The 8172-nt window shown below is 47.7% G+C and overlaps 1 long non-coding RNA gene across 1 annotated transcript; it reads right to left on the bottom strand.

Moving 5' to 3' along the window:
• Window positions 1-258: 258 nt before the first annotated feature.
• On the bottom strand, window positions 259-6612 carry LOC126508852 (uncharacterized). The gene is made up of 3 exons (XR_007593980.1): window positions 6066-6612; window positions 5788-5887; window positions 259-1292 (listed from the first exon to the last, which is right to left on the bottom strand). It is a non-coding gene; the product is annotated as an uncharacterized lncRNA (long non-coding RNA).
• Between the last annotated feature and the right edge of the window lie 1560 nt (window positions 6613-8172).

Genomic DNA, 8172 nt, shown 5'->3' on the forward strand with positions numbered 1-8172 from the left:
TCTAGAAGACTCCACTCCCAAAGAACAGAGGGTAAAGGAACACCCCCAGAGTGGGTCACAGCACCCCATGTTCATGACACCGGTCCACCTGTGGAGTGGCCAGGAAACAGTGCCCAGCCCTACGTGTAATTATTAGGTTTGGTTTTGGCCCTGAAGGAACTCACAGGACACCTGAGAGCTGGACCAGCAGGAAGGGAAGCAGGGTCTGTTACCATAGAGGTCCCGAAAGAGGGAAGCAGGGAGTGGTTATGCCAGCAACTCACCTGGGTGGGCCTGATGTGGTAGGCAGTGTGTATACCGAGGGGTTCCTGGAGTGTCTCTGAGGGGTTCCTGAAGAGGGATGAACTGGGGACAGGCTGACAGAAAACTGAGAGCCTGGAGGGAGAGGAATGGGCATCATGGCGGTGGAAGAAGCCGTATGCCAAGCCTGGGAGCAGCATGAGGGGTGGTGGGAGAGAGGCCTGGGGTGTGACAGGAGTGGGGTGAGAGGCAGGACCCACCCTTTCTTGGGGTTGGGGAGGCTGCTGAGGGCTTGGTTTTAGGAAGCCTTAGCATTCCCACGCCTGCTTAGGCTAGGCTAGATCTCGACAGCTGGGGGAGAGGCCAGGGCTTCCAGCCCCTCACAGACCTCAGAATGCAGCTCAAGCCCTCCAACCTTGCTGGGCCCCTTTGGTACCAGGCTCTTTCCCATTCTTTAAGCCAAGCGTCTCACCCAATGCCCCAAGTTTTCCCGGAACCCATTCAAAGCACCTAAACACCAAGCTGCCTCATGCCCCACCTGGGAAATTGCGAATCCCTATGGCTGGGCCGGCATAGCCTCCACCACGATGACTTCTCCAGTCTATGCAGAAGGTAGACACCCGTTCCCCAGGGGTCCCGGCAACTCCTGCCTAGAGCCAGGAGAACCAGGAGAGCCAGGAGAACATATGAACTCAAGTAACTGGCTGGAAGAGCTCAGGTGAGCTGTTAAATGTCCCTGTTTCCTCATCTCTAATCCAGGGGGCATAATGGTTCCTGCCTTGAAAGGGTTGACACTTGTAAGCTCTTCCAAGAATGCCGGCTATGCACTAAGTAGTAAATATTACCCATTATTAAAGCAATTACTCTTACCTCATACGGCTGGCATGGGGATTGGTGTCAAGGGATTAGTACCTCGCCAGGATCGTGGTAAGCACTCACGAAGGCTTGGTCCTCCCTCGTTGCTGTCAACATCCCCACTCTCCGTCCTCACCAATCCCACCTCCATGATTCCCCCAGCATCCACTCCTTGGAGAACACGTTTCAGGGCTCAGCTGGGGAGGGCAGGGAGGGAAAGACTTGTGACCTGGCGTTGCCTGGGGTGTCATGCATCCCCTAAGCCCTTGAGATAGGTTTCCATCCTAAGACCTGTGTGTACACTCTCTTCTCCTCACATGGGCACGGCTCCTGACACCGTTCGGGGCTTCTTACCCACAAGCCTTCAGCTTCCATGCTTGTTTACGCAGGAGGCTTTCTCCAGGCTTTTCTATTTATTTCTTTCACAGACCGCATTGCAATTTGAAATTGTGTTTCCTGTCTTAAATTTTACCATTCCCACTCTCTACTAGAACATCAGCTGCAGAAGGACAGGGCTGATCCGGTCCTGTCCGTGCCACGCACGCACGACCAAGGCTTTCAGGCCTTGAAATGAGGAAGGTGGGGGAGGGCTCAAGGAGAAGGGGAGGGGTAGCAATGAGGAGGGGATAGTGGTGCTCAGAGCCGAGGTCAGGTAGCAACTTTGTCCTTCCTGTGAACTGGAGCCTTGCTGTTTAAAAATCATGGCCAAATTTACCTGTGGGAGGGGCCCAGGGGAGTCACAGTCGCATCCTTTAAATACTTTTATTCCTATCTAGGTCTAGAAACTTCTACCAGAGCAAGGTTTTGCTTCCGGCAGGCTGTCCTGTGAGGTTTGAGACCACGGCATACCCATTTGGCAACCCAGTAGCAGTGTGACTCTGGACAGCTCCCTTATTAGTACCAGGTTACCTCACCTGTTACCTGGGTGGGGGTGGGCTAATGGTAATGGCAGGCAGGTGCTAAGTGCCTTTTACAGTGGCTAATTGGACCTTCCCACTGCCCCAGGAGACAGGTGAGGCTCAGGCGCTGTCTCTGTGGTCAGTCCTGGGATTGAGGGGTTTGGTTCCATCCGGTTCTTCAAGAGCACCCCAACTCGTCAGCTGCCGATGAAACTGGCATTGTGGATTTGGCTCTTTGGCATAAGCCTGAGTCCTTGTGGATACTGACTAAGCCTGAGTTCCTGTGGATGCTGAGTAGGCCTGAATCCCATGGATGCTGAGTAGGCCTGAATCTCTGTGAATGCTGAGTAGGGCTGAGTCAAGTCCTTTCTCAAAGCTCTGGCCTTAAAGCTGCTGGAACATCTTCAAATCTGCTGGGCTCTCTCAGGAGTCTGGCCAACCACAGGTCCCCTGAGCCAGAGCTGCTGCTCCCCAGAAATGTGTGAGTCACAGGGTACCTACCACCTCTCTGCCTTCCATGCCTCATGTTTTTATACCAGCTAATTATGGCCATTAGTGTCGCCCGAGAAAAGGGATATGATCTTCAAGATCATATCAGGAAGTGGGGAGCAGCTGTGTGGAGGCCTAAACGGGGGCTCTCCTTTCTACACACTGTCTTCTCTTTGAGGTTCCTGAATGGCATTTACCTGGTTGACTTGGGACCGTGTACAAAGTGTCTCAAAATGTATGACTAGGCAGGCAGGAGAGCAGAGTCCTGTTCACACTATGCATGTGTGCACACACACGTACCTGCATGCACATACAAGAATGTACGTCCAAATCATTAGTGCCTTCCCCTCTCCTTCCTGTGAACCAGAACTTTTCTGTTTACAAAGACACGGCCAGTTTACATAGAGTAGATTTGTAACTGTTATTGTTATTATTTATTATTTGTTATTTATTTGAGATAGGGTCTCATAGTCCCAGTTGGTTTAAACGTCCCTACATAGCCCAGGCTGACCTTTAGTACTGGACTCTCCTGCCTCCACCTCCCTAATTCTGGGATTACAGGTGTGCACCACCATGAACGGTTTATGTAATACTGGGGATGGGACCCAGGACTTCGTATGTGCTAGGGAAGAACTCTAGCAACTGAGCTACATCCTTAGCCTCCCTCTGAGTTTTGACCAGGACTACCCATTGCCACAGCTAAAGTAGATCCCCTTCAACCCATTTCCCTATATGTTTGGAGCCCCTACCCTTCTCAGCCCTAGCCTTGGCAGATACCCACTCTGCCTTCCTGGTTTGCCTTTTCTAGGCAAATACAGATGAACCCAGACAACTTCCCCTTTTGGATACCTAGTTCTCCTCAGTGCACTAGCAACTCCTCCATGCTGTGTGTGTTTGTGTGCATTGGTACTGCGTGGATGGATGGTGGGGTGATCTATGTGCTTCTTGAAGGATGTGAGGAGTTTCTCTCTGTACTTTTATGATGAGTGAGACCGTACCAATGTTCACACTCAGGTGAGCTCAGGTTAATAGCTAGTTTGGGAGATTGCTGAGTTGCCTGGGAAGCCTTTGTTTAACTTAAGAAGAAACTGTCAGACTGGTTTATAAAGTGGACATACCACCCTGAGTCCCTTCTCTCAAGATGGTGGCGCTTCACTTTCAGGAGTTACACCTGAGACGGGAGGATGGCTCAGACCTGAGAAAGAGGGATCTGAGAGAGACCTCTCTGGCATTAATTACTTTCCTTGTTGCTATGGCAGGAGCAACTTAAGGGAGGATTTATTGTGGCTCACAGTTTAAGGGCTCACAGTCCGTCACAGTGAGGAGGTCAAGGTGTCAAGAGCCTGAGGTGGCCGGTCACATTATATCTGCAGTGAGGGAGCGGAGAGAGATGGATGCTGGTTCTCCCTTTATGTAGTTGGGGACTCCAGGCTATGGAATGGTGCCGCCCAGCCAGGGCAGGTCTTCCCTCTTCAGTTTAGCCTTTCTGGAAATGACTAGACTTGTGTCTCCCAGGTGACTGCAAATCCTATCAAATTGATGGTAAGGATCCTTTCTTACCATCATTTCTCCCTGACGTGAGAATTTCCATGGTCCGTGTGTGTGTGTGTGTGTGTGTGTGTGTGTGTGTGTGTGTATGGTCGGGAAGGGGGCATCTATGGGAAGAGACAAGCTTGAGGGATGTTTAAAAGAGGGAGGAAGACGCATCCTCAATGTGGGCCAAACAATTGCCGGGGCTGGAACCAAAAAGGGCATCTACTTGGAAGTGAGTTCTACCTAGAACCAGCTCCCAGGGAGTCCAGACTCAGATCCTCAGTTTTTGGTGGTCTTGAAGCCAGAAGCCAATGGTTTATTTCTTGATTTTTAAAAAATATTTATCTATTTATTTATGTGTGTTTTTTTTCTGTATGTACATTTGCATACCGAAAAGGCCATTAGATAGCATGAGACTACAGTTATAGGTAGTTGTGAGCCACTGTGCAGGTGCTGGGGAGTGAACTCAGGATCTCTGAAAGAGCAGTCAGTGCTCTTAATCACTGAGGCATCCCTCCAACCCCAAGCCAGTGGTTTATTAAAGGAATCCTTTCCTGTATCCCCTTGGTTTCCCCAATCTTTCTATCCTTCTTAGTTCCACAGAAAGACTCACGAACATACACTTGGCAAGTTCGATAAAATGGGCTAGTTTATCCAAGGACACAATCATGTACACACACACATACAAATAATAAAAATGTAATAAAAAGATAAATAAATGAAACTAAAATTGATCGGTCCAGTTCTTGTGAGAATAATAGGGGAAATAGTAGTCCATGTGTCTTGATAGTTAAAAAACAGAGGGTTCCAAAAACAGAGCAGTACAATCCATAAACCCAGAGAAGATAAGTAACAAGGAGGGCTCAAGGGCAAAGGGGAAATAGAACAGACACTGCTGGTGGGCAGGGGAGGGGGTCTCTGGGTGGTGGTGGGGAACAGGAGGGATCAGGTATGGGAAGGATGGAGGGACAACGTACTGGGAAAGACGGCTAGAACGGAGCGGGCATCTCTGGGATGAGCTAGAAACCTAGTGCGATGCAAACTCCCGGGAATCTCTGAGCATAGCTCTAGCTAAGAGTCCTAGCAATGGCGGATACAGAACCTGAACCAGCCATCTCCTGTAACCAGGCAAGGCTTCCAGTGGAGGGATTGGGACACCAGTCCTACCACACAACTTTCCACCTGCGATTTGTCCTGCCTACAAGATGTGCTAGGTTAAAGGTGGCGTAGGAATTGTGGGAGCAGCCAACCAATGACTGGTCCAGCTTGAGACCCATGTCACTGGAGGGAGTCCACCCCTGACACTGCCTGCAGGGCCAGGACTCAGAGGCTGGACAGCCCAGAGACCCAGGATAGAACCAAATACAACTGGCAAAAAAAAAAAAAGTCCATGAAATTATTCCCAATGATCTACTATATTCACAGATTGGCGTCTAGCCCAATTGTCATCAGGGAGGCTTCACCCAGCAACAGATGGAAACAGAGGTAGAGACCCACAGCCAAACATTAGACCAACTTCGGGGAATCCTATGAAACGGGGGAGGGGGTGTGAAGAAGGATGGTAGGAGTCAGAGGGGTCAAGGACACCACAAGAAAACACCAAGAATCAACTAACCTGGGCTCATAGGGGCTCACAGAGACTGAACCAGGGAGCCTGCATGGGACTGATGTATCACAGTTGTGTAGCTTGCTCTTCTTGTGGGACTCCTAACAGTGGACACAGGGACTGTGTCTGACTCTGTTTCCTGCTTTTGGGACCCTTTCCTCCTACCTGGTTGCCTTGTCCAGCCTGAATAGGAGAGGAGGTGCCTGGTCTCACTGCAACTTGATATACAATGGCTGGTCGATATCCACGAGAGGCCTGCCCATTCCTGAAGAGAAAGGAGGAGGAGTGGATGGGAGAGCACAGCAAGTGGGAGGAGAAACTACATCAGGATGTAAAAACAACAATAAATAAATACAAAAAAACCCAAACTCAAACCAAACCAAACAAAACAGTGCAATTATCACTAGAAGATTGGATGAACATAGAAAGTTAACAAGACTGACCCAGTCAATGTGAGGGGGACTCTGCGTCAGTCACGAGCAGGGCATGGGACAGCCTTGAAAGTCAAAGCAAGTTTCAACAAAACTGAAATAAATCATGTCATCCTGACCACATCCTCCAATGCAGATAGCCCGGAGCTCTGCGGGATGGCAAGAAACTCCATCCACCCGGAAATGTCAAAAGCAGCCTTTGAAATAACCCTCTCTTCAAAGAAGACAGCAGGATGGAAATTATGGACTGAGCAATGGTGCGGAGACCACGGGGAACCCTGCACTCAGCGAAACGGTCCTGAGAACAGAAGGGCGCAGATGCTGACCTGAGCAGAGCAGTGAGGGCCGGAGGGGAGGAATGGGTCCTGAGTTTGGGAAGACAGGAAAACCTCAGGATGGACCCAGAGAAGAGATGGACAGTTGTCAAATGGAACTTGGTGGGGAAAAGGTTTTGGGTTTTTGTCTGTTTGTTTTTTACATCAAAATTTTAGGAAAGATTTGGTAAAATTGGTGAATATCAAAAATGAATCCCTGGGCAAAAAAAAAAAAAAAAAAAAAAAAAAAAAAAAAAAAAAAAAAAACACAAGGTCCAAATAAAGAGAGGACAAGAGCTGGGATAGAGTTCTTTAATACAGTGCTTGTCTAGCCCGCACAGGCCATGAGTTCAATCCCAGCGCTGAAGAAAATATAACTAGAGCCTGGAAAGATGTCCTAGCAGTTAGGAGCATTTGCAGCTTGTGCTCACCTAAGTTGTTCTAGTACCAGTAAAGACTTGGGAGTCAGATTTTGGGGTAAAAACCTAATAGATCAAAGAACATGTGAAAGAATGACCAGCTGACCTTCTCTCCACACTTCCTAGACCAAAAGGGAAGGGCCAAAAACCCAAGAATCTTCAAGTCCCTCCCTCCTCCTTCCTGTGTCTCTCTATTCATATCCTGGGTCCTCTATATCCTCTATGACCAATTCTTGTCAACTAGTCACTGGCTCTACTCCGATTCCAGGTTAATTTTATTAACACAGTCTCAGGGTGTCATAGTGTGATCAAATATTCTGAAGCATTTCCCCCTTCCCGTCCAAATAAAAAGGGCAGGTTTTAATTCTAACACAGAAACATCTAGCTGCCTGGACAGTCACCCAAGGTTCTTCTGTGATGTCAGGGCATCCATATTTGGCCTACCAGCCTAGACTATCAGACAGATTTTCTTGTGAAGCACTAATGTTGAAGGATTGTCCTTCCCTGTCCTGCTAAAGTTTGGCAGACATTTTGCTTTATGTCCTGCTTGTACAATTTGGACAGCATACTGTCAGCATTCGAGGCAATGGCAGTTTCTTTCCCAGTGACTAACTTTGCTACATTGAAAGCAAACTCCATATGAAGGTTCTTCAATGCCCATCATCTTTTCTTAAGGAGATTGGTGCTACCAGAAGCAGATGTGTCTCACTGTCATGAAAAGCTTTATGTTATTAAAATATCTTAAATGCCATATTCTGTAAATTTCTTAAGTATTTTAAGATCACTTATCTATTTAAAATATAGGAGGCTAAATAGAGCTTTCTTTTGTCTATAGCTAAACCCCTTAATTATCCTAAATAGTTTGTAGTAGCTTACTAGAACTTTTCATTACAATTTTAAATGACAATCCTTTATTTTAGACAAAAGGGGAAATGTAGTGGTATTTCATTTGTATTTTAATAAATAAAGCTTGCCTAAAGACCAGAGACCCTACTGGTCAGCTTTCCAGACAAGGCAGTGGTGACACATCTTTAATCCCAATAGCTACCCTAGTTTGCCATAGTAACTGGGTGATAGTGGTGCTTGCCTTTAATCCCAGCCCTAGAAAGAAATATAAGACAGGAGGAGACAGCTCTCAGACACAGTCTCATTCTGAGATTCCTGGAGGCAGGATCGCCATTTCGGACTGAGGTAGAGTTAAGAGCCAATGGCTGGCTGTTTTGCTTTTCTGACCTTCATGTTGAACCCCAATTTCTGTCTCTGGACTTCTATTAATTGTGTTACATTTAAATTTTAATTGAATTTAGACCACAAAAAGGCCATTTACCTTATATGTCTGTAGAGAGCAGCAGAAACAAACGTTTGGGAAGATTGATGAAATTATAC

Source organism: Alexandromys fortis, unplaced genomic scaffold, assembly GCF_014885135.2.
Source record: "Alexandromys fortis isolate MF-2015 unplaced genomic scaffold, M_Fortis_MF-2015_v1.1 scaffold_26, whole genome shotgun sequence".
Taxonomy (NCBI): Eukaryota; Metazoa; Chordata; class Mammalia; order Rodentia; family Cricetidae; genus Alexandromys; species Alexandromys fortis.